Source organism: Rhea americana, unplaced genomic scaffold (assembly GCF_003343005.1).
Source record: "Rhea americana isolate MKP2758 unplaced genomic scaffold, rheAme1 scaffold_6, whole genome shotgun sequence".
NCBI classification, from domain to species: Eukaryota; Metazoa; Chordata; class Aves; order Rheiformes; family Rheidae; genus Rhea; species Rhea americana.
The window spans coordinates 12,313,657-12,338,554 of NW_028186756.1; the positions used below are offsets into that span (position 1 = coordinate 12,313,657).

The 24,898-nt window shown below is 36.2% G+C and overlaps 1 long non-coding RNA gene across 2 annotated transcripts in view; it reads right to left on the bottom strand.

Annotated features, from left to right (window-relative positions):
- Window positions 1–1,649: 1,649 nt before the first annotated feature.
- LOC146587427 (uncharacterized) overlaps window positions 1,650–24,898 on the bottom strand; it is a 91,873-nt gene continuing 68,624 nt past the window's right edge. The window contains exon 3 of one of the 2 annotated variants that reach the window (XR_014897666.1): window positions 1,650–1,853. This is a non-coding gene — a long non-coding RNA (uncharacterized LOC146587427). Of the gene's footprint in view, window positions 1,854–24,790; window positions 24,864–24,898 lie in introns of those variants that run through there. The other variant, XR_014897667.1, reaches the window with a different exon arrangement.

A 24,898-nucleotide genomic window follows, 5' to 3' on the forward strand; every position in this document is an offset into this window, starting at 1 on the left:
AAAGCATTCATGAATAACTTAGACCATTTGCCTTTTAAACGCTCTTCCCAAAACTAAGGCTTACCCCTAAAACGACAAACAAACTAACTAAACAAACATGCTATCTGAAAAGTAACCTTTAGAATTCATCAAAATGGCATATATATAATGGGTTTTGTATGAGTAGTTTTTTCTATATTTTAAAATCCTAAAACAGGTGTTACATTTCATCACTGAACCAAATACCTCCTATTCAATTGTTTTCACCTCTGACTATTTAAAACCCCTGTGACAATACAGTATTTCACAGTAAATCACTTAAATAATGCTTAACCTTTCATTGCCACATAAGCCCGAGGAAAAATTAATATAACTGTCAAAAACAGGTGTGGAAAACATCTGTAGCAACGTTCTTTTTCATTTTAATCTTCTTCAAATAGTTTGTCTTGCTACTGCTTCTTCACTAAGCACATTTATAAAGAAAGTAAAATAGAGATAATTTTAAATTGCTGAAGTAGATTGGTCAAGTGCTGAGAAAAGCGTAATAAATAGTTGTGCCTTTGCTACTGTTTCTTATAAGCACATACCTGAAATCTTTCATTGCCTTCTTACATACTCCTGGTATTTAATGCATCTATTTCATAAGCATAAACGAGGTGAGTAAAAAATATTTCTGAGGAGGATCAGAGGTTCACACACATAACTAAAATAAACAGCATCGCATTGTGTTAGCAATCAGCAATGGAGGAAAAAAAAACTTTTTGAAGTAATCAGTTACTTTGATGAGTTACCTAGTTTATTGCTTCCCATCCTGGTTTTGTGGGGTATACATCACTAATTATCAGTAACTATGTATGTTTTCTTGGCATAGTCAAAGCTGATTGCCTGTACTAATCTCTGGGGATATTTGCAGGGCTTTTAAGGTATAGTGCTGCACATATCTCTATTGTGATTTCCTAGCTGGACATTAAAAAAAGAGCAAACGAAAATAACCAAAACACTCCAAACCTAGAACTACCACTACCAACAATAGTATGGTTTCCATATCCTTTCAGTCAATAAGCTTTTTTTCAGAAAAACAAGTTGTTTTACAAGCAAACTTCCTAATAAAGACTCCTTTCCCTTTGAAAGTGGAGTGATTCAAAAAGTGGAGCGATGCAACAGCCATTAAAGTGTAGCTTGCTGCAGTTCAGCTGTTTCCTTTAGGCAAAATTTTGCCATTTTCTGTTTAACAGTGTTACTTTAATGTTTGCTTCACTTTAATCTGTTTCCTCTCCTATATATGAATATATACACATATGTACATGTATATACACACACACATATACACATGCATATACTTACATATGCACACATACATATATATACACACAGATACATACACACACACACACAAAATGCAGTGGAATTAAGAGCTAACTCAGAAGTTAAATTGAAAGAGAGAGATTTTAGTGATTTTTGTAGCGTACCAAAATATTTTAATAGATTTTGCATTTACAGCTTGACTCAAAATACCTAATACCACAACATGAGATCCTTATGTTCATCTTTTAAGAGTATAGCTCTAAACAAAGCAGTCTCACCTATTCTTTTAAGTTAGCATGCTACCTTTCTCAATATTTTGGAATGTAGCATTCCCATCCTCCCTCAAACTTGGACCAAAGGTTGTATGAGGAAGTGTGGCATAGAGAAAGTAAGTTCCAGAGAGGGGCCCAAAAACACTACGAACAGTAGAGCAGGGAAAGAGTTTAATCTTAAAATAAATTTAGCTAGGGAGGAAAAACTGTCATTTGAACTGCAGGCTGTTTACCATGCATCATTCACAGGTTTTTGGTTTCTTATTAAAAGTCCCGGGTGTTGTCTTTAGCTTGTACCTGCAAACCAAAGAGATTATATTCACCACTGCATCCAAAAAGTCTTTTATACAAGAAGGCACTATGTATCAATAGATATAAAGGGAAGCAATCATGTGCAGGGCATTTCTACCACAGAAAACACTGGTTAAATGATGCAGAAAATTAAAGAAGTAAGGCAAGTAAAAGATCCTGCAATGAATCTTGACAGATATCCTTTTGGAGAAGTCAACATGCTTCCCATAGGATTTTCAAGTGCTGTGGTTCCCCTGTCGCTATCCCATTTGTTTTGTCACAGTTAGGACACGTCCTTACACTCTATTTACTGTTACTGCAAGTAGTGGGGAACCAGTGAGCAAAAATCTAGGCTAAAAGTGATCCCTATCGTGGTACCACTAATTGTTTTCAATAGGGAACGATAAAAAACAAACAAAAAACTCAGACATCCGCTTTTTCTTTTCTAGTACTGCAACACTTCTTGGAGGGAGCCCTGGCCTTGAACTTCAAGTTATGACTCAAAGGTATGTTGTATTGATTTTTCTCCTACAAATCTTAACAGGTTTATGCAGTTTTTTGAAGGGGTATTGACAGAATCCTTAAATGGATTACAATGGCAGAGAGAAAAAAGAAGGAACTGCGATTTTGTATTGAAAAACCAATAGCCTAAATTCAGAGAGCTTTCTAGCTTTATAGAACCTTAATACAGGATACGGAATACTCGCCTAACAAGGTATATTTCTTTTTTTCAAAGGCCTGTTTGGACTATTCCAGATCTGTAGATCTGAGCCCAGCAGCTGCTGTTCAGTGCACAGACTCCTTAATCAATGCATCGGGAAGTGGTAAGCGTCATGAACCAAATAACCTGCCAGAGCGAGTCAGTAAGTTTATCTGTCTGCAGTATTTGAAATCTTGTCCCTTGCTCATCTGGGTGCGTCCTTTCTGCTGGATAGCTGGTCTACTCAACCGCCTATGCAAACCAGACCCTGTTTGGAGGACGGCATTCAAATACAGCTTTAAAAGGATTGAGAGAAATTCATTCTTTTACAATCAAGTCCTAGTTGCAGTAACATAAACATCCTCCAGTGTCCTTTTAAACCATGGCTACCCTGTGGTATTTGCAGAGGCACAGCTTCAGATTTAAGTCTTGCAAAGTAAAAATATGAAACACTGAGTTCTGACACATGACAGTTTTGGAGTTTAGCCCAATTCCACTTAAGTCCCATATTAAAAACAAAGCATACATCAGGTCTACTCAGCAAAACAAAAACATTCCAAAAATCACACTAATACCCCCACGCCAAACAGCCATTAAGCACACACATAACAGCTAAAGTACACCCACATAAATTGTATTTGAGGGTGTAGATTAAGATAAAAAAGATTGAGACACTTGGTTCTTAATAAAGCAATATCAAGACTGTAACTTTATTTTTTTAAACAAGAAACTAGGTGATTAAAAAAAAATGCAGTATTTGAAGTGAAAAGAGAACTGTACTTTTCTTCCAGAGCTCCTGTGGGTTCTTAGCTGATAAATTTCCATATCAGAATTCAAAGCTTATATGCATAAATCAACAGCTACAGACTACAGGACTAAAAGTCATAAAGTCTGGCTTAAACATGTGTCTTTGAGTTATCTTCCTTGGGATTTGATAGTTGGATTTGAATACTACCCCCCAATGCCTCTGATCTGTATAAAGATAATTATGTGCTGCTATTAAAGCATATTACATGAGACATTGACAGTTGGAAAGGCCTAATGACCAGCTGGGTAGAAAAAACCTATGTTGTCAAGTAATCAATTTGCCAGAATTTTTATATATATTTTTATTACCAGTTTCCTTATTTCATGCTACCATAAAAAAAAATGGTAGAAAGTCAAGAATGAGAATGCAATAAAATTTATATTCTTATAGCATAATGCATCATTAGTCATGCAGGTCAGTACTGCTGAAAAGATGAAAATCCTTCAGAAGACTTAATATCAATTTTTATAATGATACCCTCAACTTCTCTCTAAGCCACTGGAGGCTATTCAATGCTACCTCAAAAGAATGCAAGCATACAAACACTCTTCTGGTTCCATATCTATAAGTCCTCAGGGAGATGGTGCTGAGACTAAAGTTATCCTCTTCACAAAAAAAATTTATTTCCTTCAAGTATTGTAGAATTCAGATAACCATGATGAATAATTGGTAATAATGTAGAAGTAGCACAATAGAGAAACTCACGTTACAGGGATTCCTAAATGCTGGTTACAAGAAGCCCTTAAGGTGGTAAGTAAGGACTCAACTGTGCTCATCATTTGTGCCTAATGCATTTGAAGATTAATATCTCAAGCATTTTTTATTCCACATCATATCATTGGGCCATACAGTAAGATACGTTGGAAGGGACGTCTGGAAGTCATCTGGTCCAACCCTGGGCTCAAAGGAAGGCCAGCTCAAATCAGCTTGCTCAGGGCTTTTTCCTGTTTGAGTATTTACAGAGATGGAGATACCGCAGCCTCTACGGTGACCTGTTCCAATGTTTGATTACTCTTATTGTGAAACTCTTTTTCATAATATTTCATTAGAGTTTCCCTTGTGCTAAATTGTAACTATTGCCTCTTATCCTACCTCTTTGCACCCCTGAGAGGAGCCTGATTCATGTTGTAGTAGTTGCAGATAGTTTTAGACAGCGATCTCTCCTGAGCCCTCTCTTTTTACAGCTGTGCAAACGCAGTTCTTTCATCCTCTTCTCAAACATCAACTGTACCCGCCCCCTAATAATCTTGCTGGCCTCTGCTGGACTTGCTCCTGTGTGTCAAGATCTCTGCTGGGCTCACTCCAACGTGCTAAGACCTTTTTAAAATATGAATAAATAGTCTATTTAGATTTGTTCACCTTTCACAAAGGAGGAAAAAACTCTAAGAACAAAAGCAGTATGGACTGTGGACCAAAAAAACCCACTTAGCCAAAAGCAGTTCGAGGACCAATAAATAAATTCCAGAAGAAAAGTACTCTGAATATAAAACCTATAAAGTTTTGAATATTGGTTTAAAATTTGATTCCTTCCCCTACTCCCTCCTCAAGGAAAAGCAGGGTTTTGTATTTGCCTAAAATTATGTAACAGCCTGAAGTTCAGTACTTGCAAAATGTTTTTAAGCACATGATTTTACTGCATTGAAATACTGCAAATATAGTTAAGCACATAGCTCAGTTTTCTCCTACTGGAGGTAATGCCAATTAAGGTCTCAGGCTGAAACTCTACTCTTGTTACTGTAGAAAAGAGGACTGCCATCTGGTATTCAATTTTTGCAAAGAAAAGTCAATTATCCAGATACTCTGTACTCACATGAAATATATCTGACAAAGGCTAAGAATGAATTTGATGAACAGAGTGCTAACATTTAATTTAGCATAGAATACACATTGAAAAGTTATACTGGAGAAGGCCATACTAAGAACTTAGAAAAGCATACCAAATAATGCTGATCTTCTGAAAATCCAGTATTATTTTATTTTTATACCAAAAATGCATTCTGAGGAAAATTTAATGTTATTTTTATTATGTGATCAAGGTATGTTATATTAAATCAGCTAGTCTTAGTCGAGAAGAAAACAAGTTGTTAGCTACTTTTCTCTCTCCAGTCCTCCCCTGCTGTCCAACCATAAAGACAATATATATGCTCCTACTTTTCAGACAAGTCCTTAGTAAGATAGTATTGTTAGTTTTCAAAAATACAATATTTTATTAATAATAATTACTAAAAACACAATTATTAGAAAATGCTAAGAAGAAATCCACCCATGCAAATTGTGAGGGGCATGTTTAAGCCCTCTCCAGCACAGTGAAAAGTGAATTTTCTAGAGTAGTTAGGAAATATATTGCTGAAAGTAATGTAGGAGTGTGACTTCTAAAGTGATACTTCTTTATATTTTCCCAAATCCCCTGAACCTAGCCTGTCAACAAAGACATTGTCAATGCACATGAAAAGTGAGTGTTTAGAGCTTAAGGTTCCACAAAATGTGATTCCACATTTTATAACATTTGATTATTAAGTTTCTATAAAACAAGTATTTTCAAATCTCTTAATAGATGTTAAATACGAGAAATCCCATATTCCTCCTTTCAGACAGTAGTAAGCCATTCTAACAATTTAAATTTTGGCTTTTTGCCTTGTCTTTTGAAGTGAGAACACCATCTGTTTAACTTACTGAGAAAAAGACTATGAAAAAAGAAAAAAAGACCAACAACAAAACCCAGACATAGGATACAAAAACACAAAATACATGAGAGATTTATTTTTCCCTCATAACTTCAAGCATCAAGAAGTTGAAAGCCCAGCCTAGCTCTCAGCTGAAAGAAGCTTGGATGCAAGCAAACAATGAAACAAGACGTATCCAACAACGAATGGATCAGACAAGAGCACATTTCGAAGGATGACCAGTCAGGAAAGTGGTAGCATGCTTTGTTTCCAACCAGTAGCTTCCAGATTTCTTAGTCCTGATACTTCATATGCTTTCTCTGTCATGTAAGTGGCACAGAATTGTAGACTAGGTTCTATATATGCTTTGGAATATTTGTTATGCGCAGAAAAGACAGCCTTTGGAATTGAAAAGAGAAATGAGAAAGTTCTCATTTCTTCATTTAATAACAACCAAGCACAGAGGAATGACAAACAATTTACCAGATGACAAATAACAGCTCTGAACAGCAAATCTCACACAATCTGTATCTTGTAAAACTTGGGGTTTCTTCCCTCAAGCAATTCACACTTTAGACACTTCTGGAGCTATGTATCTCGACACTGCTATCAAGCCACACATACGTATGCACCAAAAGAAAATGAATGTCAAACTCTCACTTCTCACATCATCATGAAAAAAGAGCATTTCTTCCTCTGTTAATATCACTATCATTATTATCCCTAATCTCCACTATGTTGTATTACACTCACAATAAACTGTTTTGGAGATTAATAATTGAAACAGAGCTGAGGCATTTAATCAATCTGAACAACAAATTATTGCTTTCTGTATCACAAAGAAAGAGAGATCACGCTTTTATTATTGATTAGGTTAGCTACACTTCTGCCAGTTCTGTTGCCCTTATTGCAGCACATTTTCAACTTGCACCAACCTTAGAAACAAAAAAACATTTCCTGGAGCTCTGCACGATTGCTCTGCATGGATTCATCCCTTCTGAGACCTAGTTTAAGCCCAAGTTAGTTAACGCCTCTGTTAGTTAATGGGTCTGACTTTCCCCCTTTAATTACAGGCCTGTGATGTAACTGCTTTAAGAGACTACAATATTTATTGATTAAGCAACACATTACTAAAAAATTAATAAATCAGTTACATGACTAATAATCTAATTAACACATCACTGATTTACATTTATGTCATTTTGTGCATTATTACATACAAAATCATTAATTATCACTCTTAAATGTTACGAATCACACACATTACAATGAAATTACAATTCTGTAAGTCCCACGGTGCAAGTCTATCCCTACCTGCACAGAGGCGTAGTGGAACACAACACCATACGTGCCATCAGCAACAGACCAAAGGAGGGGCACATATGGGGCATGTATGCAGACATAGTGTAGACAGAATACAAGAAGTATAGGAGAGGCAGGGAATACAGAGAAGTCTGGAGGTGCTAACAGCCTGAAATTGGCTAGGGAAAATTTCTCATGGCTTACCTGCTCATTTAATCATTCATCTCTAATCTTGCTGTACAACTTAAGGAGAAAATGCTAGGTTGGGAGAGAAGGGATATTCTCTCTGCAGTGATAAGAAATCCTTCTCTCAGTTAAGACATTGCATGTCTTGAGCTTTGCAATTCAGCCCCAAAACAAAGGAGACTATCAAAACAATCCTGTTTAACAGTTCTGCCAAAATTGTCCCAAAGCCTCAAACTGCTGTCTTCCAGTTTGATGTAAAATTTCACAATTGGCTCAGTTTCAATGAAAAGTGTTCACATCACATAATGGTTTTAGGGAGAGTTGTTTGCAGATTTTTGTTTGTTTGTTTAATGAACTATTTCACAATCTTGACCTGGATATCAAGTTTGTTAAGCAACTGAACCAGAGACTTTGATCTGCTTTCATGTTCCATCACCAACCCTTGCCAGGTTTCTCTTAGAGTCAAAGTGTGGTGTATACCTGCTGTCACAAAAAAGGCCCCTGTGCAGACATTTTGTAAATCTTGCTAGAGTAAACTGCAAGTTTACGCAGCATGAACACAAGGAAGAGAGTAAGGATTAAATACGTAGAGCATAGAATCATACAAAAAAAACAGTTTGTTAGGGACCTCAGCAGGGCATCTAATCCAAGCTCCTGCTCAAAGCTGGATCAGCTGTGAAATCAGACCAGAACTGGATAAGGACCAGGAACAGATAAGGGCCAGGGCTCTGTCTGGTCCTGAAAACCTCACTGGATGGAGACTGCAGAGCTTCTGGACAACCTGTTCCAGTGCTTGCTCACATATGCGGTAAAAAGCTTTTCCTTAACATCCAGTCTGAACCTCGTGTTTAAACTTACACTCAGCATATTTTGTCCTCCCGCTGTCTACCTCTGTGAAGATCATGTTTTCAGAAAAATAAGTTTCTTTTTGTAGAAAATGCCTTTTGAAAACATATATTCTAAAGCCCTGGCTGATTAACATAGCTAAAACCAAAACAGAATGCAAAACAGTATGTAAAGTGGTCAATATTCTTTATCTCACACATAAAACAAGAGTGGAAACATACTCAACTACCCACACTTGCAAAGAGCATATTCCTCAGTCAGTCAAAGGATACCAAACTACCACATGGGCATAGTCTTTTGGAAGTCCTAGAAGAAACACTAGAAATAAGCCACAGTTCTTATACTGCTGTGCATGTAAATTATCAAAAGTATCCAGAACTTATTCATAATTTTAGCACATTTTTCATTTTGTTTAGCAAAATTTTAATTCTGATTGGCAGATTTTCTCCTAGAGAGGCCTTGCAGTTTATTTTGAGACATGATTTAGCTACTGAAATCATTTGTCTAAATCACACGACACCAGATTGACTGTTTATCCCTGTGTGTTATTTTGCTTATATACTATTGAATGAATGCTAAATTGCTTCTCTTTTCCAGTGAAGTTAATATTCCAGAGGGCTTGGCTTGCAGCCACAAGAGGTAGGGATGAGAACACATGGACTTCTTATGATGTTGAAATCATCTTTGCTAATTTTCATGTGCAGGGAAGAAAGTACAAAGAAAGACATAACATTCTAATATGTCGCATCCTATCTTACTGAATATCAGTTGAAAAATTGATTTACGTCTACTTAATGGCGAAGAGTAGCTATGCTTATTTCTTGAAGCATTCAATAAACTGTCTCCTCTGTCAAAGAACAATTGCAAATAAGTACTTTGAATATAAGATGAAAAAATGTACACTGTTTTTTCACTCATTGCGCAGGCTATTATTTTAGATAAGCTATTAAATCATTTCTCAAATCAGTAATAAGGAATAAAATGTTTATTCTCATTAGCAAGATAAGCAGAAATCATTAAAAGCTATGCAATGAGCAAATAAAAAACAATATTGTTGATGGAACTCAGGATAGTTGAATAAATTAATTTTATCTCCTTTTACTATATCTATTCATTTTGAAAGTTTCTGAATTTTCTTCTAATATCTCAGTGACAAATGGGCTTGAAATTTTAAATATGCTGACCAGCGACGTGTAGTTGAAAGCAAATACTCATGGGATAATCAGAAGCAAACTCTTCAGCAGGCTGAGCGAGGATCCTCTGTGTTGTCCCTCTCTGCACTAAACTGGATACTGCCCTGGTGAAAGCAAAGCAATTAAATGTCTAGAGAGAGCAAAGACTGCTGGTGCGCGGCAGAAGAGCAACAGGCCCCTTTTCTTTCAGCAGCATGTCAGGCTGGCTGCTGCTGCTAACGGAGAAGGATGAGGGTGTTGTAAGGGCAGTGACTACTGCTGGAAGCAAGGAATCTTTTCTGGAAGCAGAAGCCAGCTGCTTTCTACAGGTAGCAGCAAAACAGTAAATTCAAGTTCTAGAGCTCTTCTTTCTTCTTTTGCAAGTCTCTATCCCACTTTACCATTTCTCCACACCCTTTTCACTTTCACAGCAGGAGTGTTCTGGACCTGACTCTGCTTACTCAAAAGAGGGAAATTTTGCTTGTACTGCTGAAAAACATTGAGGCAGTTGTCACACCAGCCAAACTTCAGAGGATTAGTGTCTGCTGAGGCATGCACATTGTCAACATCTTAGTTCCAGAATCACGTATTAAGTTGTCCAAAAAACCTAAGACTGTGTCAAGCCATTTGTGATGGAAGTACTCCCATGCAACAAGAATTTTTATTTCAATGTTCTGCCAAAGCATCTCCTGGGAAATTTGTCTCTTCTCTCCTTTCTGTTTCAAAGAATGGTGCCCCAGCCCCTCCCCTGAGGCAAAGATAAAATGACTCCTCTTACTTTTTTGTTTGTATAAAATATCTAGTTAGTTTCAAATTCACATTTTAATTTAAAATACATCCCCATTATCTGTTCATTGCCATTCATTATATATTGATTTGTCCACTGCTTACATTTGAAAAGTGGATGGAATTAATGTTAAAATAGACAATACTGGTTTTAGTTGTTCTGACTTTCTGCATTACATTCCATGAAGAGAGGAATGTTGTAGGGGCAAGTCTTCATTGTGAAATATTTAAATTTTGTGTTAATATTTTGAAAAATAAATACTGTGCACTTATACAGCTCTTTCTAAATCTTTTTAAGCTATGTGTACAGCAGTATTACTCATTGATCGTCTTTGGGCACAATGAATAAACAGTTTAGCCAAGGTCAGGAAATGTTACGTAGAAGCATATCCGGGGATTCTCATCTTCAGCTTCTCTGAAGCTATTGTGATCCCTAGCTGCTATGAAATAGTGTTTCTCTCTTATGGTTTACTTTCTGTGCATTTGCTTTTGGCATCTGAATAGTTGTTCTGCACAGATTTACCTGGTTTAATTCACAAGACAGTTTAGCAGAATTTGATATAGAACCTGAAATCTTAGCTCTATGCTTTTGGGAAGGATTGCAGTGCACCAGGAAAATGTCATTTATTTCATCCTACCTGGTATGGAATACTAACTAGTTACTCCAGATTTAGCAGTGAGATTCATTCTATTGCTCGCAACAGTACAGCACAATAGAACATATTAGAACACAGATAATACACAGAAATTTCCTACAATCTGAAAGATGGATAAAGAGTAAAAAAGCAAATATGCTTTCCTAGAACATTATTTCAGACAAAAGGATCTTTTTGCTTCTACGGTCCCTCTGGAGTAAGAAATACTGATAAAAACATCTGTGCATTCAAGCACAAATTCTACCTTAGGAGAAGTTTTTGCTTTGTTCTTTACATTTCCTTATTTCTATGCAAATTGTACCTGAATGAATAGGTTGGTCTTTTCAAAATAAAGTAGGAGCAAAACAAATTGATGTTGCTATACCTGAGACTTCACCTGCATTCACAATAAGTCTTTAGAAGCAAATTTGAATGATCAAGTACATCAAGATGTGGTCAGATTCATTCTGGTCTAAGAGCAAATGAGATCAGCATATCTCTACTGATTTTAGTAGCTGGAATTTAGCCACAGACAGGATCTATTGCCTCAGAAGACATTACAAACCAAAGAAAAGAGTTTTTCTCATTTACACATAACCAGTTCCAAGCTGAAGAGTGAATTTCACCTGAGGATACACAAATATGCTACTTCTCTCTTTTTCTCATCTTCACTAAGGTCTTCTACTATTGTTCCAAGTCTCCAATTGTAAGTCCTCAAAGAAAACAAAGCTAGAAAGCAAGCTGTTCTCACCTGCAATGAATCTCTTAAAGGTACCTTTATGGCTGGGTCTTGATCTGACTGGTTTGGTCACAGCTACATGAAGTGGTGTGGAAAAAATAGATCTTGAGACAAGAACAGAGACCATAAGAATTTGTAAAACAAAGTCCTGCATAACAGAAAAGGCAGATATTTAGAAGCACACTTTCTGCTGCATGCATGACCTTGATCTTCAGGGTGAACTTCTACTTATCCCAAAACTTTATAGAGTACCTCGTTTCCCTACCTTCTACATCTGAATGATCCCTGAGGATGTGAACTGAGCTATGAGACCTGCTTAATAAATTAGTCATAACTCAAGAATGTGAACAGCTACTGGTAGGTATTTTTGAAAAATACCTACTAAAAAGGGTAGCTAGGAGAAGCATACTGCAGGTGTTTACTAGGTCACTGTGCAGAGGGAAATCGCAGGAAAATTATTTCTGCAGGCATAAACACAGTTATTTACCTGGAGAATGTTGTTGTTGTCATATTGGGGTTCTCCACCCCCAAGTGATCCCACATTTCAATTCTCATGGGAGTTTAAAAAAAAGCCCTAAAATCCAGAGTTCTTTATACCGCAGACGAAATCATTGCAGAGAACAGCCAGACTATCAAAGCAGGGGGAATTTCTATAGAACTTCCCTTTCAACTGAAAACAAGCTCTGAAAATAATCCTCTGTTCAGGATGTAAAGTTGACTTCTGTAAGGTCTTTACAGAAGAGGAAATATAAAAAATCTCCACCATTTTGTAATACAAATAATATTTTGTATTTTAATACTGCTAGAGTGGTAAAATACAGCAAAATTGTTCCAGAGCTAATGACCAGACTATTGCCGTTAGAGCCTACTTGTAACTTTGTCAAAAGGTGTGTGTGGTGAGGGAAGTTGCCTTCTAAGATTCATTTCAGTTTTGATGACATTTGCTTTTTCTAACCAAAATTCAATATCTCACTCAAGAACTGTTAACCAGATCTAGTTTTCAGAATAGTTACTGAGTTAAATACCTGTAAAGAATCTTTATATGGTAATATTTCAGAAGCAATAACCCCAGAGCTAAAACCTCTGTCTGATTTCACTGATTCAAGCTGATTTTAATTACTAATATGTTTGACTTCCTGTATAACTTTCACTGTAGAACCCATATCTTCCTAGACATATTAACTTCGTAATGAAACACATCCGGTTAAGTGAGTAGCAAGAAGTATCAAAGTCATTCATTAGATTTAAACATGATTTTTGCTGATTCTATTTAAATAGATTGTTTACCAAAGGAATGTAAGCAAGCAGTATAAGCAGGGACTCAAAAAAAAAAAAAAAAGTACCATCCTGTATTTTTTTTCTCTTCATCTGTTCAATATTTCAGATATTTGGAAAAATGAGAGAAAAATAGAATATAGAAAAGTCCCAGATATTAATGCAAGTGATACTTGGGGCTGTGTGTTTTATTTTGACATCCTATTCTGTCATTCCTGCTACTAATTAGTATGGATATTTCCCAGTCAAGATCAGGTCCAGATGCGTAGAGGCATTGTAATGAACTTCTGCAGCCACCAAGCACAGATGTAGATCACTCATCAAACCATTTCTAAGTCATCTAGCTACAGCAAATTTTGGCATTGTCGCTTCTCAGTACTGCTTCCACCATATTGCCCATCTTTTACAAGTCTAAAAACATAGATGAAAAATAAAATACAATAGCAGAAAAACACCAAGTTTCTTCACAACACATCTTTTATCCCCCTCAACAAAATTCAGTGTCTATCACAACTGGGGGGTGGAGGGAAGCACTAGCATAAAAAAATACCCACACAAAACAAAAAACCTTTCACGCTGTGTTTTGAGAATAGACTACAGATCAAATACTTCCATGTCTCGGTTTGAGTCAAATGTTGTGGTATCCACAGATTACAGCTCCATCAAAATTGTCAGCTCTGGAAAGGAGTTTAAAAGCCCTGGGCCAACATATCACACACAGCAAGACAGCGCTGGCAGCATTTTACAAACTGCTCATGTGCCAAAGTGACAACATCAGCCAGTGAGCCAGCTGTAGGCCTCTATGTTCCCTGGCACACTAGAAACAAAATGTTATCAGTGCTTCTGCACTGGGACCAACAATGATATTACTGATACAGCCTTCCTGCTCAAATTCACAGCAGCAGTGTCTGAAGCATTATATTAGTTTCCCTGGGTTTTCTTACTTCACCCTCCGCCATTTAAGGCAAAGCCAAAGAAAGTTGCAGTACAGATTACATATTCATCACAGCTGGTACAGCCTCCGACAGCAGAGTCACTACCAGTGCACGCGATGAAATGATGCCATCTGTGAGAGGAAATAACATGGGGAAATGAGGCACCGCAAACTGTGGTAAAATGGCACATTCGGTCTGGGGCTGGAGGAAAAAAATGATTAAGGAATAGCAATGCGAAAACCTTTAATTCAGAAATTTCCCAATTCATATATGGTTCATTCTAGTCTATGCAAGTATCACTTGACAAACCTGCTATGCACACCTGCATTATTCCCGTAGCTTTGTTATACCTGCTAAATACACCTGCACTTTTATGAGTGTGTTTTTCGAAAAGCCTCATAGAAGCAGAAGCAAGGATATATCTAAAAATTAGAAGAAATATCATTAAGCAAATTCAAAATCACGTGAACAATGAACAGATTATTAACTAGAATTTAATTTATTCCAAATTAACCTGTTTCATAGGTGGTATGAAACCATTTGCAACTTGCAAGTTTAACCATCTGAATTCCCTTTTGGTACTCTGTGCATAGTGAAAGGCAAGCACAATACCTACATGATGTCCAATCAAAAAAAGTCTTCAAGTTCTCACCAGCCTTCTACTAATTCTATTTTATAGACATATTTAGAGTAGTATAGACTTAAAAGTCCCTGTATATATTAGCTTTGAAAAGACTGGTGTATTTTTTTCCGTGAATGCAATACTTAAATATTGAAATAAATAAATGTTTTTTTTAACATCAGCATGTAGTAAGAAACTTGCTTCATTACTGTTGGGGAAAGCACATGTTCGCTTTATGCCTAAAAGCAAGCTGCCAAATAGGCTTCAGCTTGACCACAGAGGCTGAACTGGCAAGAAGTGAACCCAGTCTGTGCTTATAACCAATAGAAGGTTGCAGCTTTGCCCTTCAGGCGCTGGTCACTCTGGATCTCTGCAGCCACTTTCTCATTGTTTTTCCATTTCTGTGCACATCGCTCCAAGAATGCCTGATCCACAAACTCCCAACAAAAGCTAAAGCATTTATATTCTTAGGCATAGTGTTGGTGTAGTAAGGAACAAAATCCACTTGTCACTTCTCAGTTTGATCTGCGTATAGTTCTCTATTATATACATACAGACACGCATGTTAGGTGGTCAGACATTACAAAATCAATTACTTCCTCTTGCACAGTTATTTGATGAGTACCCCTTCAGTACCATGAATGGGAATCAGATTGCTAAATAACTGCTCCACGTACATTTGACGTATCGTTAACCTTATTATCAATATATTTATGTTTACTAATGGTAGAGTTAAGGTAAAACTTACATGTAAAGAACACATGCAGTGAAACTAATGCCCAAACTCTGTTTCTCCAATTAAGATTTTTTAATCTTTGTCTATTCATGTTCATTGTTTTCTGTTCATCATTAGGAATTGCCACTGCTGACAAACAAGAAGAGTATTTTACAATTCTTTACAAACCACGCATCCGGTGTCCTGCTTTTTTGGTGTCCTGCATTTCCCACTGCCTGCACCCTGGCTGTGCTTGTATGACACTACCTGTACAGCTTACTGTCACAGCTACTAATTCACCTTGCAGACCAGAAGGGCCAGTTCGGCAGCTTTGGGCTTCTATATATCCTGTGACATTTAAAGCAGATGACAGCATGTAAGTGAAATCTGTTAGACATGGCAAGTTCTGCACCTAGCAGTTTTCAGAATTCTTTCAGAAATCCCCAGCAGGACTCTAAAGCCTGAACTGTCAGAGCAATGGTAATATGCCTGCCAATGCTTTCATAAATGCCAAATACTGATAATTCTACACAGTTCAGCAAATTTCAGCAAGTTCAACCTTTGAATTTCAACCTACAGGTTCAACTCAAAACTAATCAAACAGGTTATTCAAAAGTCATGCAAGCTGTGGCAAGAAGAAAAGCTCTTACTGAATAGCACTATCTGAGACACCAAAATCCTAAGACAATTTGAATTCTCATGCCCCATATGGATTTGTTGTATGGTAGTATCTAAGTAAAAAGTCACTTCAGTACATCTACAAAGAACGTTGTTTACCAGTACTGAACATTTGAAGAGAATTAGGAATACCGTGTCTACTATCCCTCCACAGGGCAGGTTGTCGTTCTGGTCAGCTCTCCTCTTTTCCCCTGCTCTGCCACAGCCTTAATGGTTTTCCAAACAGATGGCTGCTGCTGTTAAACAGATAAATTATGGCCTGCAGAAAGCATGAAGGATCACTGCCATCGTGAAAAACCTGAATCCTCAGGAAAACTGCATTAACATTGCATCTCAAAACTAAAATCTATTTTTAGAGTCCAGTATGCTTCACCAACAAAAGTTAAGTTTCTTTTCTTATGCCTAAAGCTTTACAGTCACTATGTTTCTAAAAAGTTTTTTTTTTCATTAGTCTTTTGCTTCCAAATGTAATCTATTATTTGGCAGCAAAGGCAGCGAAACGTTTATTCCCTTTCAGTACAGCTGCAATCAATTGAATAAAAAAGAAAAAAAGGGGGATATTGGGGATCCAACAAGCATTCACTGTTATGTTGAGGGGGAAAAAAGCAGATATTTCCATGGTAAAAGGGTTTTTCGGTTTTCCCCTGTTTGAAGGGATGACGAAAAATACATTTCCTGCGTACTCTCCTTTTCCTATTTTTCTACCTCCACAAATTGATAGAAAGGATTAGACCCAATTCCAGAATTACATACTTTGAAACTTTTATATCGTATACTTGTATAAAACAAAATCTTTTGTCTTTTTCTTTCTCACACATGAAAAGATAACGGGTATCACTATGATTCTGCTATGTACCTATGTAGTAGGGTACACATATTGATGCCACAGAAGATAAAAGATAATTGAAACCCCTTTATCAAAACCATAACATTTGTACACTAGAGTACATCTCTAGTCTATTTAAAGAAAATCAAAAACAGACATTAGCATAAGAATATATATGTATATATGTATGTATATCATTATGTCTAAATACGATGAAAACACTGCAGAAATTATTGTGGACTTGACCGAGAATCTCTGAAAGGCAACCAGGTGAATATGCTCTCCTTTTCAGATATACAGCAGTATATGGAGGCTGGTATGACATTTAGGTGCCAACTGAAAATTAAAAATGTTAAGAAACAAATGAACAAAAAATGGTCATAAGTGCCATAGTGGCTAATATTAATGCTAGAACAGAATATCGGCCATACAACAACTGCAGATACATAATTAGATGGCCGAATAACTTTAATTTCAAACAAACGGTTATATTGTTCAACAATATACAAAATATCAAAGTTAGCATAGCACCAAGTATGGCACAATATAGGTGTAACTTAACTGTTTAATACATTCCAGGTCTGGCAGAAAACCTTATATATATATATAAGTATTACCTGAAAGATTGGGTTAATCTCCAAGTAGAGTCACTGCCAGACTCTAGAATGTCCTTCCACCTCTGACTGCAGGGCCACCAGCCCAAGATCCAATAAAGCGTTTTTTTTTTTATAAGAGGTAGGAGACAAACTATAATGTTAAATTAAGTTCTTTTCTGCTGCTTAAAATCCATCTCAGTAGCTGACATTCATTCTTCTGTTTGACTTGATCATTATTTAAGCTAGCCAACTTTAATATAAAGATATTTGGTAATGCAGGTTTTGGCAGCTGCTCTTCTTATCAATAATTTTCCACATGTTAAAGCTTAATTAGCTATCCAGAGTATTCCTGCTAGCTGAAAAAATGTAAGGACAAGCAGTATTTGACACTATGATTATTTATCAGCCACTGAAATAAAGAATTAAAAGGAAATTAGGATGATATAAGTGCAACTATTTTGAGGATTTAAAGACAAAAGAAAGTTAAGCTACAGAGTTAGAACACAACAAAAGAAAAAGACACTGATTAGAGACAAAATACTCTCAGGGGATGAAGCAGTACACGATAAAATAGGCAAATAACAAGAGAAACTCAAGCTATAACAGTGTGAGAGCAGTCCTCCTCTGACTTTATAATCAGTACTGCTCTGCAAGGCATCTAAGGAAAAAAGGATTTTAGAATAAGAGCTTTTCCCCTGGGTGTTTTCCAACTTCTATCTGCTGTCTTGCAAAGCCAAAGTTTTGCTACTTTCATCTCCTGTTAGCACAGGAGATGCTTTCCTAAATTTCAAGTGAAGACAGGTCAAACCTACTGAAGGCATCAATTTTACGTTACCTTACATTAGTGCAATTAAGGCTTCCTTTAACTTTCAAAACAAGGAAAAAAAATGCATTAATCATCCTCTGGGTGACTTTGCAGGGAGGGCAGTTGGAAAAGTATCTTAAAATTGACTTATCACACTTGATGTTGTTTGTTAGTCACCGCACCACTTGCACAGAAGCCCGTAACACCATTTATAAGGTCAGTCTGAGGAGTGCAAACTGGTGGTAAACAGCAGCAGATTTCATCTGTACTACAGCAAGGGTGATTCACAGACAACGACTCCTAACTGAGACTTGGCAGAACACTGCTGGATTCACAGATGTCCCATTACTGTTTTAAAGTTTTTAAAATACAAAATTCCACAAAGTAAAACTGTGTAAGTTGATGGCATACAGATCCATACTGCTATGATGTGTTCTCTCTATATCTCAGTTATAACTATTGACTTGAATATACACAACAGATTTCTTTGCACATTAAGCTGTTCCTATACATTGTTTATTCTACAGAACAACTGATTAACTACATTGAGGCTGAAGACCGAGTTTTAGTATCACTGGTTTTATCAAAAAAAAAAAAAAAAAAAATCTTAGAACCAAAAGATGACTCTATTCACTATCCAAGAACATATTTATAACACTGAAGTAAAAGCTAAAGAAAAAGGGACTACATATTCACAGAAGTCAAGGCATTCAGTCAGAGGCAGTACTGTTGGACCTACTACTTTCAGCTATAGTTAGCTGTGATTTAAGTTTTTTTGAACCCTGATATGAGTTTGAACCCTTATAATGAAACCAATGTCTAGAAACACTCGCCATCCAGTTCCTTCAAGCAAGTATCTACAGATTTTTAAAATCACTGATTTAAAATGGCAGTAGTCTTAATAGAATGCATCATGATATACAATATTTATTCATGCATTAGAAATTGTTTAAGATATGAATTATTGAAGGCCATTTTAATATAAACAACAAAATTTGTGAAAAATACTGTATTTTTTCAAATACTGGCAAATACACAGATGTATTTTGGAATAGCATTTTCCCTATCTTCATTTCTCAAAAGTTTGTATTTGCTTGTTTAAGAGTGGATTTCAGCAATATTCTGCGATAAGATCATGAATATTTCAGAATAGCCTTTGGAAACAACAAAAACTAACCAGAGATGATGGAACAAACAAACAAACAAAGAGAGATTGCAAGAGACAGGGCAGTTCCAAGCATTTTTAAATCTGACTTAATTATTCAGTTGCAACCAAGACAAAATGCAGACCTCCTAGAACTCAGCCAGGTGAGCCAACTGAACAGTATGTTTGTGCCTTTGTTCATCACAGCTATTACTTGCCTATTCCCATAGCTACATTCCCTTGAACTACATTCAAGCTATGTTTGCTAATTCATAGATTAAGGGCACAAGATTAAAAAGGGTCAAATTTATCACTGTGCACACATAACATGCGACATAAGTTTGTCCATGGGTAAGAAATTGTGACTGCAGAAATTACGAATCAATGTAAATACTAAAACTATACTGATATTTTTGCTTTCCCCTGTCTTGCTAGAGAAACATCCTAATTAAATTGAGCAGTTTTAAAAGAATTCACTTCACATGGCAGTAACTTAACAAATGTTTTAAGACTTTACTTCCGATACATCACTAAATTAGAGAGCATAATAATTCATTGCTCATAGTTGAATACGTAGCACTGTATATATTTTAAAAATAGTACGAAGAACTAATTTTGCTGAAACTAATGCCCCCCTACTGTTTTCTTTAAGTTCAGTACAATTCAGTAAATTAGTGTATTTGGTCATTCTTCAAATGCAACGCAATACAGCCTTCCATTAAATTGCTCTGGAGCAGTTACCTATTTTGATTTTTAGACTTTTAAACAATTTCAATTAGATTTTTGCTTTTAAAACACAGACTGCATTAAAAGTATAAATATAAAACATTAATATGAATTAATAAAATAAATGGAAGGATAGGTAAGAAGGTAATGTCTTGATTCACATACTTTGTTTTTTAAAATCCAAGAAGATTATTAAGAGATGTAATAACGACACAAACAAAATGAGAACATGTTCCCAATAAGGGCTAAAGTCTCTGCTATTGAAATAGCGTTAAGCTGTATCTATGGCCTACTAACTTTCACAGACCTCCAGAGAATCTATTAAGAACATATTTCCAACAGAAAAGACAAGTTAACAAATGGTAGCCAAATTGTAACAAGCTAAACATGCTAACAAAATAGCTAGGAATACATTGCCTCAATTCACTAGCACAGTTTTGAAACTTGGATCTTTCCACACATGATCATTTTGCAGAGTTGGATTAGAGAGCTTGGTTAAGCAAAATCACTTCTGGAAGAAATATTGCCCATAACTTTTTTCAGAACAAACAGACCTATAACAAGCTTTCTTGTTGCTCGAACTATTTAGACAGCAAGTTCAGTATTTAAAAATAAAGGCTGACTTCCAGAGTGTTAAGTTATCTCAGCTGTTGGCACAGACACAGACTACCAAAAACTAACAATTGCATTTTCCATTCTTCCAAAACTGCCATTAAATCTCAAGTAAAACAACTGGTACCATAAGCCTCAAATGCGTTTAACCGTGGAGAGAGGTGCATAATGCAATATGTATCAGTATGTCTGCTAGAATGGTGCGTCCACATTGCCACTTAGTTCACACAAGGAACACACTTGCTGATCACTCCCCACTAGAGGATGCACATTGGTTCATGTCTTCAAATGATCTCAATGCACGCAGCAGCTATTCCTCTTTGATGAAACTGAAGCCAGAAGGTGGTTCTGGTTAGGACTCTCCTGAGGTGTCCTCATCACCATAGGGTTTTTACACCTACAGGACCAAACAAGAACTAGTTTAAAGTTCTCCATTCCTACCCTAAATGCAGGGATACATCTGCATTGTCTTACTCCACAGAGCTGCTCCTCCTTCAGCACAGCATACTTGCTGTTGTCATGTAGCCACAGTTTGATTGTATTTTGGAACATCTCCAAACCTGAATTCACTTGTTGCGAATCTTGGCACGGTTTCTGCAAAAAGCAAGCCTGCTTCAGCACAACACTGAGCACAGAATCCAGCCATCTGTGTGGACTGCAACAGTACATCAACAATTGATGCTAATATGGGTAAAAAGAATGAAAATGCTTGTGACTGATCTGCTTCATTCACTAACCTCTTGTTGCTAAGAAAAGTTGTTATTGATATTGTTCCAGGTTTAGTACGTAAAAATAACATTCTCATGAAGGATTATCCAAAGAGGAGGAATTGTTTTGTGCTTTTGTGATGATGCATACTTTCTTTATAACCATTTTTTTTTCACATTTAACTGGCTCGTACTATCAAAAAAACTTGATTCTTTGAAATATAAACAAAATTTCAGCAATGTTGCTTAAATAAGTAGCCAGCTTTTTTTGTTAGTGTCTTCAGGAAATGACAACTTTGTGTTTATCCCCTAAATTAGTATAAATACATAAAACATCTTTTTCTTCTCTATTGTAGCCAAAAAGATTCAGTGTTGAATTTGTGACCCAATTTGAAACTAATCCTGTTCCTCACCTGGGACTAAGGAGCTAGCCACTGTGGCTAGCTTTTCAGACTTAGATACAAATCCTTATAACTCAGAGCAGAGGAAGGCAGCCATAAATTGACCCTTTCATCAAAATTCTCAGTAACTGGGCAGCTCTCATGTTGCCATAAGAACCATTTTACAGAAAATCTTGGGAAGGTCCTTCATATGCTTCCAGGTGGTAAGCATTTTTATCACTTCAGGATAAAAAAAGAGCTTCAGTTGCAGAAACCTTGATATTTTGGGGGGCTTCTATTTCTTATTGTTACTTCCATAACAAAACAGGGCTTTTTTCAGTCACTTGGAAAAGAATTCCCTAGTTGAATCTATATAAAGCATCTTTCATCAGTAATACAGGAATATTCATTCTTTTCGATTCCTATGAGTTTCATCAAATTGTCTTTTCAGAGAATCACTATGAGGATTTTTATTATGTTTACTGTTACTGAAATAGTTCAGCTATATCTAGTGTTTGCTGTGGGACAGCTGATATATCAGTTTAACAGGTCCATAAGTCCTAAAGCTTGTAAGGCATAACTATATGTATATATAGCATACATATACTATACTATATCACTACATAATTTTAAGATAAATATTTTCATACTTACTGACCTTGTGGTGGTTTTTACAGCTTGAAAATAAGTGTAGTAGTTGAATCATGCATGCTATATACAGTATGCACTTAGAAATGTCAAAAAATAGACTATAACACTGATTTTTCAGTAGGATTAGAATACCTCTTTAGGTTTGTTTTCTTCTGACATCATTACTTATATTGGGTGATACTATTCTAATCATTAGGTGCTTCAGTTGACTCTACTCATATATGAGCATTTCATTGTTGATTGTGAAGGAGAAGACAGTTTTACAGAACAATTGCATCAATTTTTACTGGCATCAGAACTAAGTGGGAACTAGACTATAATGGGTGTTGTGTGTGCAAGAAACCACAGACATAATTACCATTTAATTCCATGCACAGCACAAACACTTTCATCCCTGATTCCCTACTAGTCCTGCCTGATAAACTGATTTCCTCTCTTTGCAGTTGGATCCTGTCCTCTCGACCTCCTACCTTTGCTGACCTGCTTTATAGAAGACAGACAATTTCTAAGTAACTGTATATTTTTATGTCCAGAGATGAACACTATCTAGAAAAATTCAGAATGCTGTGCACGTAATCATATATTTTTAATTTATTCATGACAAGGGTCTACACTTATAGGATCCTTAGTAGTAGTTAGCTAATCAAACATCAATTACACCGTTTCCCAACCCCCCACTGGGCAGTATTAGACAGAAAGCATATGCCTGATTTCAAAAATCTTTCACACTACAGCTGACTCCAATTTCTCCTACCTTACTATTTCAGAATGACTTATCAAAAGGTCTACTAATTCTGGCAGCACTGTTGCCACTGGAAGTGCCACTATTTTGTATTCCCTGAGAGGTGATAGAGTAGGTCAGCAGTTCTCTAGCAGTTCAAGTCATTTACATGATAATTTACAAGTCCCATTATGTTAGAGGAGGCAAATGCTCCAAGTGCTCATTTATTCCATCTTCTCGGGAGAAAAATTCTATGAGGGAAGAGAAAAGCTCTCTCTCTCCCCCCCCCCCCCCCCCCACCGTGTGTGTGCACGTGTGTGTGTGCACGTGTGTGTATTAATAACCATTTATGTACATGATTTCTCTCAATTTCTCAGTAAACAGTGACAAGCACCAAGAAAAACCTACAAAGAGACAGAAACGATCAGTTTCTACAGAGAGGGAAGAAGTAGTAATACAGGTTTCCTAAGGACAAGAAAGAATAAACAAGTTTTAGATCTCCTGATACAAAGTTTCTTTTTGGAGAAAGGAGGCTGCCTCCCCCAGTTTCAAGCACAGTTTTTGTGGACTGAATCAAGTGTCTATGTATTTGAGCAGCCCAATGCTTTATTACTTAATTTTTTTCTAAAGGATTCCTTAAACATTGTGTTCAAACTGAGCCATCTTCCTATAAAGTTATCTGTTTAATTATAACTTACAATTCTATAACTGTCTAGCATTACAAGGACACTACTTAAATGCAAATATAAGCCAAATGGTTTCAGTTTTATACAGCTTTTTACAGCAACATCTCATCTCAGGCAACATGGAATTTTCGTATTGCATTTTTATTTCATCTTCCTTTATATGCAACACTGCTTAGTATTTTTCAAGGTGATTTATTATCTTGCCTCTGTCCAGTTGATTTGTGATTTTGAAAGAATTATATCAAAAAAAACAAGAAATGCATAGACTTTAGCATTTTTTTAAGCTTTGTCTTTCTGAATGAGAGTCTTTTTACACTAATCTTTTCTTGAGCTGAAGCATGTTTCCCAACAAAGGTGAGAAGTACTTTCATTAAAGGATGTTTTTCTTCTATGTTATTGAAAGTTTCAAAATTTTTTTGAAATACTGAAATCTTTCAATGTACTTAAAAAAATATATTTCATTTTTTGCTGTTTTTCTCTCCTAAAATAAGTATTCCTATTAACATCTTGCAAGTTTCATCTATACATAAATTAAAGTAAATGAAGCCAGCAGTACTTATAATTGCATATTAGTTCTATTAAATTATTCATAAGAGTTTTAGCATCGGTTATCTTCTGATCTATTCTAGTCAAGTTTGTCGAGATTTTGAACCGGTTCTAAGTATGCTTTCCCTCTTTCCACTTAAGCATTGTTTTGCACCCCAAAGTTACAGTAAGCTGTAACTTCTCATATGATTTGCAATTATTTTTTCTTCCTACTCTATTTAAACTACACAACTGCTGTTTTCCATTCTTTAGTAATTCTCCTTGCTTCTCAGTGCCAAAATTTTGTGTCCAAATTGAATAGTCCACAACCTTCTCACTCGCTATAAAGTCATAGATTATATGCTAACCTAAGAAATTATCATTTTTAAAATATTGATGCCTATCCAGGAAGGGAAAGCCAAGAGTCTGAATTTGCAACTTCTGCACTGAAGACAGATAGAACTTGGACAGTCAAGCTCTCTTTAAACAGAGAATTGTGTACCTGCAGGTCTGAAGGGAAGAATATCCGCAGCATTTCTGCGTTTTACTGTTGGCAGTAATGGAGTCATCATTTTCTGCAACGTTAATTAAAACTGAGTTAACAATATTG